This window comes from Lissotriton helveticus, chromosome 5_1 (genome assembly GCF_964261635.1).
Source record: "Lissotriton helveticus chromosome 5_1, aLisHel1.1, whole genome shotgun sequence".
Classification (NCBI taxonomy): Eukaryota; Metazoa; Chordata; class Amphibia; order Caudata; family Salamandridae; genus Lissotriton; species Lissotriton helveticus.
This window is the reverse complement of record NC_136065.1, coordinates 77,182,392-77,193,818: the sequence shown is the minus strand read 5'-3', so window position 1 is coordinate 77,193,818 and position 11,427 is coordinate 77,182,392.

Sequence of the window (11,427 nt, the reverse complement as noted above, 5' to 3'; positions counted from 1 at the left end):
ACTAGGGACTAACAGTAAATCCAATGAACCAATCATGGACATCAATCACATGTACACTTTACAGTAGGGAGCACTTGCACTGCGGCACGGGTTGGCCGTGGCGCAGTGCCCTGAGTAGCAGACACCAGCAAAACATTTGAGGCACAACAGCAAAAAGTGGAAGGGAAACCCACGCCAAGGTGCCAGGTCTAACACGTGTCCCCTCCAGCTGAAATGTGGGGAGAACTACCCTTCCCCAGGGAGTTCCTCATCACTAAGGCGGAAAAATCTGGACAGACCATCAGCGTTGGCGTGATCTGTGCCAGGGCGGTGTTCCACCATGAAGTCCATACCCTGTAGGGAGATGGACCACCTCAACAGTTTTGGGTTCTCACCCCTCATTTGCATCAACCATCTGAGGGGCCTGTGGTCCGTCTGAACCCGGAAGTGAGACCCAAACAAGTAGGGTCTTAGCTTCTTCAGCGCCCAGACCACAGCAAATGCTTCTCGCTCTATTGCACTCCACCTACTTTCCCGTGGAAGTAACCTCCTACTGATGAAGGCTACGGGTTGGTCCCAGCCCTCCTCAGTCATCTGTGAGAGAACAGCCCCTACACCATGCTCTGAAGCATCTGTTTGCACTATGAATTCCTTGGAGAAATCAGGAGCCAGGAGCACGGGCGCCGTGCACATGGCAGTCTTCAGGGTGTCAAAAGCCTTCTGACAGGTGTCAGTCCAAATCACATTCCTGGGCTGCTTCTTAGAAGTCAGCTCTGTCAAGGGGGTCACAATAGTGCCATAGCCCTTGACAAACCTCCTGTAATACCCAGTGAGCCCCAGGAAGGCTCTCACTGCAGTCTGGGTCTTGGGGGGTTCCCAAGCCAGGATGGTCTCAATTTTGGGTTGCAAGGGTGCCACCTTGCCACTCCCCACTTGGTGTCCCAAGTACACCACTGAACCCTGCCCAATCTGGCACTTGCTTGCCTTGATTGTGAGGCCTGCCTTGCGCAGCGCCATCAACACTTCCCAGAGGTGCCGCAGGTGTTCTGGCCAGGTGCCACTGAACACTCCGATGTCATCCAGGTAGGCGGCACTGAACTCATCCAGCCCAACCAACACCTGGTTGACCAACCTCTGGAAGGTGGCAGGGGCATTCTTCATCCCAAATGGCATAACCCGGAACTGGAAATGCCCATCTGGTGTGGAGAATGCTGACCTCTCCTTTGCCCCATCGGTCAAGGCGATCTGCCAGTACCCAGACGTTAAATCAAACGTGCTGAGGAACCGGGCAGCCCCTAGCCGATCAATGAGCTCATCAGCTCTGGGGATAGGGTGCGCGTCAGTCTTGGTGACTGAATTGAGTCCTCTGTAGTCCACACAGAACCGGAGTTCAGGTGTGGCTCCCGGCGCAGCAGCCTTCGGGACCAAGACCACGGGGCTGGACCAAGGACTGCTGGAAGACTCAACCACCCTAAGAGCAAGCATCTTGGAGACCTCCTCCTTGATGCAGGCCCGGACCCTGTCAGTTACCCTGTAAGCCTTATGCTTCACAGGTAAGCTGTCTCCTGTGTCCACATCATGGACGCACCAATCTGTGACACTAGGAACCAGGGAGAACAGGTCTGGAAACTGCCCCAGCAACTGGCGGCAGTCTTCCTGTTGCTCAGGGGTCAGGGTGGGTGAGAGGTTAACTCCATCCACTGACCCATCCTTCTCACAGGCCACTAAGAGGTCAGGAAGAGGCTCAGACTCCTCTTCCATTCCATCATCAGTGGCCAACAGCATGCCCACTTCGGACCTTTTCAAGTGGGGCTTGAGGCGGTTGACATGTAAGACCCTTAAAGGATTCCTGGGCGTCTTCATGTCCACCAAGTATGTCACTGAGCTCTTGCGCTCCACAACCTCAAATGGGCCTGTCCACTTATCCTGAAGTGCACAGGGTTCCACTGGGGCCAAGACATACACCTCTTGTCCAGGCTGAAGCTCTACCAGAGTGGCATTCTGGTCGTACCACCGCTTCATCTCCTCCTGGCTAGCTTCCAGATTTGCCTCAGCAAGTTGTCTGAAGCGCCTGGTTTGGTTTCTGAAGGCCAGCATGTAGCTATATACATTCTGGGGAGGTTTCCTGGGAGATTGCTCCCAGCCTTCCTTTACCAAACTCAGTGGTCCTCTCACGGGGTGGCCATACAGCAGCTCAAAGGGGCTGAACCCTAGAGACTTCTGTGGCACCTCGCGGTATGCAAAGAGTAGGCATGGTAAGAGGACGTCCCACTTACGCCTCATGGGACCTTCCAGGCCCATGATCATGCCCTTCAGGGTTCGGTTGAATCTTTCAACCAACCCATTTCCTTGGGGATGGTAAGGGGTGGTGAACTTGTAGGTTACACCACACTCTTGCCAAAGGGACTTCATATACTTGGATATAAAGTTGGTCCCCCTGTCGCTCACCACCTCTAGAGGGAACCCCACTCTGGAGAAAATTCCCATTAGTGCACGCCCCACCACGGGGGCCGTCACTGTCCTCAGAGGGATGGCTTCAGGGTACCGGGTGGCATGATCCACCAAGACCAGGATGAACCTGTTGCCCATGGCTGTCTTGGGGTCCAGAGGCCCAACAATTGCGCGCACAGCTGACAGCGCGGCATTGACGAATTGTGAGTCTCCTGAGGCGGAAGCCGGGAGTGAACCCTTTGTTTTTAAAATACTTTGTTGTGCTCTGTTTTAACTCCAAGACCTACTCACCCCTGCATTGAACAGCGTTTCTCAGCGCTGCAACGATTCTTCTCCGCCATCACTGAGGGCGAGACGCGTCCTTAGACACGCCCACCTCAGCTGGCCACGCCCCCTGAAATCTGTTTAAATTGCGCGCACAGCTGACAGCGCGGCATTGACGAATTGTGAGTCTCCTGAGGCGGAAGCCGGGAGTGAACCCTTTGTTTTTAAAATACTTTGTTGTGCTCTGTTTTAACTCCAAGACCTACTCACCCCTGCATTGAACAGCGTTTCTCAGCGCTGCAACGATTCTTCTCCGCCATCACTGAGGGCGAGACGCGTCCTTAGACACGCCCACCTCAGCTGGCCACGCCCCCTGAAATCTGTTTAAATTGCGCGCACAGCTGACAGCGCGGCATTGACGAATTGTGAGTCTCCTGAGGCGGAAGCCGGGAGTGAACCCTTTGTTTTTAAAATACTTTGTTGTGCTCTGTTTTAACTCCAAGACCTACTCACCCCTGCATTGAACAGCGTTTCTCAGCGCTGCAACGATTCTTCTCCGCCATCACTGAGGGCGAGACGCGTCCTTAGACACGCCCACCTCAGCTGGCCACGCCCCCTGAAATCTGTTTAAATTGCGCGCACAGCTGACAGCGCGGCATTGACGAATTGTGAGTCTCCTGAGGCGGAAGCCGGGAGTGAACCCTTTGTTTTTAAAATACTTTGTTGTGCTCTGTTTTAACTCCAAGACCTACTCACCCCTGCATTGAACAGCGTTTCTCAGCGCTGCAACGATTCTTCTCCGCCATCACTGAGGGCGAGACGCGTCCTTAGACACGCCCACCTCAGCTGGCCACACCCCCGTGACGCCCTCTTGCTTGGGTATAAATCATGTGCCTCGCTAGGAGGCGCAGCGGACGGGCGCAGCGGGCGCGCCGTTTGCGCGCCGAAGGCGCGCCAAAGGCAAGCCCGTCTGGGCCCGTCCGGGCCTGGACCGGGCCCAGGGCTTGTCTCCCTGTCCATGCTGCTGATACTGTTCGTAGGTGCTGGTCCAACTCCCTACTCCACTCTCTGAATCCCCCCCTCTGTGCGGCCACTACCCCCTGCAATCCTATCCATCTTGAATCAGCTCCATTTCACTGCCCCCAGTGCAACTTCACTCTCCCGTCCTTTCTTTCCCATTCACTTTCTGAGCCCACGCCGCAGCTCTCAACGTCTAATCATCGGACGTTGAAAGCAGGCTTACTCAACTGCCGGTCTCTCCCCCGCCATGCCAATGACATCTGGTTGTTGATTTCCTCCGAGGAGTGGGATATTTTATTCCTCACTGAGTCTTGGATGACTGACTCATCCTCCCCGGACATCTATTTAGCCATTCCATCTGGCTATGACATAAAATGTGTCAATCGTGCAGGGGGAAAATCGGGAGGCGGATTAGCTATTATCTTTAAATCCTATTTCCAGCTGACCATTACCAAACTCACCAACATTGGTATCATTGAAGCCCTCTACTTCTCAGTATCTGATTCCTCGGCTGTCATTCTAGCCGGCTCTCTAATCTATAACCCTCCCACGGCGGCTTCCCTTTCTCTTACCGCTCTCACCCACCAGTTAGCTGATTTAGCCTTGAAACATCAATACTTTTTGGCTCTAGGTGATTTTAACCTTCATATCGATAACTCCCTCTGCGCAAAAGCGAATAATTTACTGGAAATCATGGATAGCCTTAATCTTACTCAACTTGTTACCGGTCCTACTCATGTGGCGGGTCACACCCTGGACCTTATTTTCGCCAATTTCCCCACTATTACTGTTTCTCCCTCCCTTCCTCTTACATGGTCGGACCATTACCTTATCCCTTTTTCTCTGACCTTAGACCGCAAACCTATCCCTCCTGTGCCCAGGAAAGAGCTGGGGAGGAAGTGGCACAAAGTCACATGCGCTTCCCTTGACCCGATATTCCATTTCCAGACGGACCATCTATCCCCGGATATCGATTTTAACATCGCCAGGCTCAACTCCGCCCTTATCAACGCTATTGACCACATTGCCCCCCAGAAACTCATTACTTCCTCTAGATCCCGTCCTTCTTCTCCCTGGTTCTCCACCTCCCTCCGCGAGGAAAAAAGTTGCTGTAAAGCACTCGAACGGAAGTGGAGGTTAAATTACGATCTTGAAGCTAAGCTTGCCTACAAGGCGGCCTTGAAAAAATTTCTCAAACATAAAAAAACAGCCATGAAAGACCACTTCTCGCTCCAAATTGCCAAGGCCCATAATTCTTCTAAAACCCTCTTCTCCATTGTAAAAAATTGTATTACCCCTCCGGCTAGGACCACTCAGGTCTCAGCTAGCCAGAAACTATGTGAAGGACTCTCGGACTTCTTTCTCGAAAAGATCGATAAACTCTGCGTCTCCTTCCCTAAAGAGCCAATGCCTCGGACTGCGTCTACCGATCCCCCTAACTCTCCGTCCCTTCATGCTTTCAATAAACTTGCCCAGGAGGATGCTCTCAGACTACTCATTCACTGCAAGTCTGGCGCACCCACTGACCCCGTTCCGGCCAAAACTATGGGTGAATTGGCTCCCCTGCTAGCCGACCCGTTCCTCTCCATCTGGAATGCCTCTCTGCACCATGGCTTTTTCCCTACCACCTGGAAGGAAGCCTTGGTGATCCCAATTCTAAAAAAGGCAGATGCCGATCCCACTGTATTTTCCAACTACCGCCCTATATCCCTCCTCCCCAAACCTGCTAAGGTTCTGGAAAAAGCCGTGCAGCTGCAACTCACGGAGTACCTGGAGAACAACTTACTATTGCACGACTCGCAATCTGGATTTCGGGCGGGATACAGTACGGAGACGGCTCTGCTGGAGGTCTCGGAGACCATTCGAGAGTGCGTGGACAGAGGCGAGGAGGCCATGCTGGTCCTCCTCGACCTGTCCGCGGCATTCGATACGGTATCCCACTCCATCCTCCTTGACCGACTACGGCAGATGGGCATTGGCGGCACTGCCATCAGCTGGATCGAGTCCTTCCTCTCTGGAAGAAGCCAAAGAGTGCTGTTGCGGCCCTTTAGATCGGAGGAAAAACCCTTATCTTGCGGGGTGCCACAGGGCTCGGCCCTCAGCCCTCTGTTTTTTAACATATATCTTGCCCCTCTGGCCGGCGTGGTGGAGTCCTATGGAGTCAGGGTGGTCTCTTATGCTGATGACACTCAGCTAGTGTTCTCCTTTAGGGGCCACTCTGACTCCGCGTTCTCCAACTTCCGTCGGTGTCTTAACAACATCAGTGATTGGATGTCTGAAAACCATCTAAGACTCAACGCTGACAAAACAGAGGTGCTGTTTTTTAACCAGAAAAATTCCATCCCCTCCTCCTGGTGGTGGCCCACGGCATTAGATCCCGCTCCCTCTCCCGTCCATTCGGCCCGCAACCTGGGCTTCCATTTCAATGACTCTCTATCTTGTAAGACCCAGATTCAAAAAGTGACCTCGGCTTGCTTCCTAAAGCTACGCATGATCCGGAAAATCCTTCCCTATCTCCCTTTGGATTCCCGCCGGACAGTCACCCACGCTCTCATTACGTCCCACCTGGACTATGCTAATAGTCTTTATGCCGGAGCTCCCCAATACCTGACTGACCGGCTTCAGATTGTCCAGAATGCGGCAGCTAGGCTGATTGGTAATATTTCTTATCGTCAGTCAGTTGCCGCATATCGTAGGGAACTGCACTGGCTTCCTGTGGCTAGCCGAATTCAGTTTAAGATCCTCACTCTGACTCATCGAGCCATTAATGATCGCGGACCAAACTATCTAAAAAAACGAGTCTTAATATCCCGGTCCATCAGATCTCTAAGATCCAATGACCTATGCCTTCTGATCTCTCCCCGCTTCAGACTTTCCAGAATGGGTGGCAGAGGATTCAGCGTCATTGCTGCAAAATTATGGAACTCCCTGCCAGTCGATCTCAGATTCTGCTCCTCTGAATCTGTCTTCCGGGCCAGACTCAAAACCTGGCTCTTTTCTAGACTCTGATCTTCTTGTCATTTCCCCTGTCTGTTCCCTTTTTCCCCTCTGAGACTCAGGTTCCAGCGCCGGGACACCCCTCCGGGGGTAGCTGTGCGCTTTATAAGCTACATAAAATAAATAAATAAATAAAACAATATCAATACCCACTCGTTGGAATGGCGTACTGACCACAGGGAAGGGTTGGAGGGGAGCCTTGTTCTTCCCTCCGCTCTTCCCACTTGCCTGGCAAGTTGGACAGGTCCTACAATGAGCATCTGAGCTCTTGTGCATTTGGGGCCAGTAGAAGTGGGTGACAAGCCTGTCATAGGTCTTGTCCATCCCCAAATGTCCTGCTAAAGGCACATCATGAGCCAGTCCCAGTAGGAAGGCTCAGAACTTCTGGGGTACCACCAGCACACGGGCTGACCCAGGTTCAGCAGCCTTAGGCTCTGAGTACAGGAGGTCATTCTCCCAGTACACATAATGTGTTTTGGCCTGAACACCATTGGCCTGGTCTGCAGCCTGCTGCCGCATACCCACGAGAGAAGGGCATTCTTTCTGCTCCCTGCAGAATTCCTCCCTGGAGGGGCCTCCTTCTTGCTGCCAATGGGTCAGCTCAGGCAGGTCCCCCAGTTCGGCAATCTGTTCCCCAGTAGGCTCCAGGGCATCCCCCTCAAGGTCTGCTTCCTCCTGGACCGTGGGAACTTCAGGGGCCGGTTTCCCGCGCACCCTGCGCCTTCTCCCTAAGGCCGGTTCCTGGGCCTCTCTGTCAGGCCCCAGGACCTCTTGATCACCCCTACTGGCTGCCATTGACCGGGTGGTCACGCACGCCCAGTCAGGTAGACCCACCATCTTTAGGTGAGTCGTTTTCTCCACCTTTTCCCAAGGGGAGTCCTCCAAGTCGTTCCCTAGCAAACAGTCAACAGGCATGGCTTTCCTCACACAGACCTGCAGAGTACCAGAGACCCCCCCCCCCCACTCGAAGGGAACTTGAGCCATCGGACACTGACTCTCTGAATTGTCAGCGTTGACAACCCTACAGTAGGCATGGGGTACAACCTGCTCCTGAGACACCAGGTGATGCCTCACTGCAGTCACACTGGCTCCTGTGTCTCTAAGAGCCTCAGCTTTCTTACCATTGATGGTAACCACCTGCCCATATTTTTTAGTGTTAGAGGGCAGGTAGCTCGTAGGGACCATCTCACTGTCTCCTAGTGAGACTAGGGTCATCTGAACAGGATCTCCACCCCCCGGGACCATCACTTCTTCTCCTAAGTGAACACTGGTCACTTGTCGGGGCGGAGTACCAGTGGGTGCTGGTTTTCCAAACAGGCGACACTTGGGGTCACTGGCTATGTGCCCCGGGTCACCACATTTGTAACAATTGAAGGGCCCCTTTGGAACAGGTCGACCTGTCGGGGCCCCATTCTGCTTAGGGGGTGGGGGAGGCTGAGAACCTTTCTGCTGGTCCCCTTGGGGATTACTTTGGGGGCCTTTTTGGAACCCTTTCTGTTTTCCCTTGTCCCCCCCACTCTTCTGCTGGGGACCCTGCCCACCCTTGGCGGAGTCTCCCACTGGACCCTTGTGGACCCTGGTGCTGAGCCAGCGGTCCGCCTCCTCAGCAAGCTTCCTCGGGTTGGACAGCTTGCTATCAATCAGGTGCTGGCGTAACTCAGGAAAACATTGTTCAGACAAGTGCTCCCATGCAATTAAATCAAAGAGACCCTGAAAATCATTCACTTTGTTACCCTTCACCCAACCATCCAGTGCTCTGCAAAAAAAAGTCACAAACTCCACATACGTATTCCCAGGCCGCTTATTACACCCCCTAAACTTCTGTCTATACATTTCAGGGGTAAGCCCATACCTGGTCATTAAAGCTTCTTTCATAGGGGGATAGGATCTCTGGTCTTCAGTGGGCAAATCTAGCAGGGTGTCCTGCCCTTCGCTAAGGAACCTTCCCCATAACCCCGCTCCCCAATCCCTCTCAGGGACCCGGTGGGAAAGCATGGCTACCTCATATGCCCTAAACCACTGTCCTATGTCATCCCCCTTAAAGAACTCTTTAACTACATCTTTGGGGATGTGCACTCTTGACTCTACCTGCACCGGCATTGTGCTGCCACCAGAGGGAGGATGATCCAAGGTTTTCTCTTTTAGACTCATCTCCCTCATTTTCACATCATACTCCAACTGGAGTTTTCGCTCTTCCAGGGCCATTCTTTTGCTTTCAAGCTCCATTTGGCCCTTTAAATTCAATTCTGCCATCTTTATCTCATGATCCCTGGTTGCCTGTCTGTCTGCCAGCTCCTCTGGCGACAGGCCTCTGCCAAAGCTAAGAACGCTGTCTGGTTTTTCCAGACTCACAGGATCCACAGGTGCATTCTGATCCTCAGGTGCCTTCCTAGATTCAAGCCAGGCTCTCATGGCCTTGTAGAACTCAGGTTTGTTTCTGCATCCTGCGTGTGGAACCTTGAGTTTCCTGCAAAAATAACTCAACTGCTTCTTTGTGTAGTCATCCAGCTTTGATGCATCCCATTCTAGCCCCTGCGCACTAGAGGCTATGGACTCTCCTCCATCAATGCTGTTTGTGCCAGGCATGTTTGCACACTAGGGATCTTCTTCTTTAGCAAAATTTAAAAAATCCAAAAGTCTGTGGCTAAGTTACTGGACTGTAATCACTATGCAATGGTCAGTAGCTAAGGTAAAACACTGCAAATGTAAATTCGCGAATCCTCACCGCTGCGTCCAATGTAGGAAGGGGGAGTCTCTGGTTGGCGCAGTGCCACACTGGCGACAAGCAGGGCCTCTCTCTTCCTCGTCAGGGCTGAGGGTTACCTTCAAGACAACCTCTGCTTACCCTCTAGGTAGTGTGGCTTAAGCAGTCTTAGGCTAATCTCTGGGGCATGTAGGGTTAAACATTTGCAATATTATACCATCACAACCAACCCACCACACAATGACACCAAACTGTATTTGTAAAAATATATATCTTTATATAAGTTTCAAGCAGGCTTGTAAATACAGTCTTAGTTACTTTCTTGTATGCAGGTTCCAGTTATCTTTATCAATAGTCACAGTTCTTAAACGCACTCTTTCGGGCCTTCTGCCCAGCTTTACGAAGGTTCAAGTGTCTTTGAGCGCTTCAAGGCGCTTTCCGCTGTCTCAGCTCCAGAAACGAGTCACCCGGCGGGGCTCGACTCGGGGAGAGGGGGCCGCGGGTCTCAGCGAGCGTCAGGCGGGGCCTCGGGGGCCAAGAGCAGAGCGAGCCTCTGATTCAGGGGGCGGCTTGCGCTGCCAGCAGCCAGCAGCTGCGAGGCTCCCGGGGTGCCGGAGATCAGTCAGCGCGGTGCGAGCTCGGATTGCAGGACGCTCGCACCGCGAAGGGCAAAAGACAGTACCTTGAACTTCTGGTGGTGATCTTCGAAGAGGACGACTGCAGGGGGAAGCTGTCCCACGTCGCGTTGCTTCCTTGACGGGCGAGGCGAGCTGCGGCTCGAGGCAGCAGGTCACGGGTCACCCGGGGGCGGCGGTGCTCGATGGGGTCTCAGGTCCTTCACTCGGTCTCCTCTTCAGTCCTGACGGCGGCGGCTGGGTGTGGCGCAGTGGCAGTACGGTCCCCAAGTGCGGGACGTACCCAGCCAAAGTGCCGGTCGCGGTGATGCCCTTTCAGCGGGGCAGTCGGACAGGACGCTGATAGCGGGGGAGGACAGAAGGGCGGCAGTCCGTCTTTGCGGGGGAGTCTACGGCGCTTGCCCAGTAGACCTCGATGCTTGGACCGGACGGGTCCTCCGTTACTTTGTTCTCGTGGGGCGAAAGGCAGACACCGTCGCGGTGCTCGGGCCAGCGGCGGCTGGGCCTCACGGTGCTAGGGCGGCTGGCTGATCCCACGGTCACGGTGTGCAGGGGGGTGGATGCCCTCGTCCTCCTCAATCAGCGCTGCAGCGATAAGCAGCACACACAGCAGATGCCTTGGTCAGGGGTTAGCGCTCACTGTTCCTGGAGCGCTGGTCAGGGGGCAAGTTCAACAGCAAGCCCTTGGAGATCTTTCAGCAGAGTTTGGCACAAAGTTCAAAATAAAGTAAAAGTCTCTTGTAGTCTTTTCTCTTCCTCTCCTTTGGCAGCAAGGCACCAGACACAGGCCAGAGTCAGCACTCCTCCTTGTAGTCCTTCCAGGTCCTTCTCTTCGGGCAGAGTTTCTCTTGTAGCACAAACAGGATCTAATTTACAAGGAGCAGGGCTCCTACTTTTATACCCAGTTTCTTTTGTTCTAGCAAGCCAGGGGGGCCTCTGCATAACTGCTCCAGTCTCTGAGTACTTGTTGTGGGTACTTCTGGCTTCTGCATTCAGTGTGAGGGCAGGCACATCAGCCGCTCCCCAGGGGGGCGGAGCCGGCATTGAGAGGGCAGGAGCGGCCTGAGTACTTTGTTGACAAGCTTCGGTCCTTCCTGGGCCAGGTGCAGGCTGAGTCATCAGTCGCTCCCCAGGAGGGCGGAGCCAGCATTGTGGTGGCAGGGGCACAGCCTGATGCATCATTCAGGGGAAACTCCCACCACCCATTAAGGGGTCCTCCTGCTAATCACTACCTGTCAACTCCCAGCCCTGTCACTCACACACACCAGACAGTCAGATCCACATCCAAGCAGAGGCGGGCTGAAATGGTTAGGCAAGCAAATGCTAACTTTCTAAAAGTAGCATTTGCAAACACAGGATATTAAAATAAACTTTACT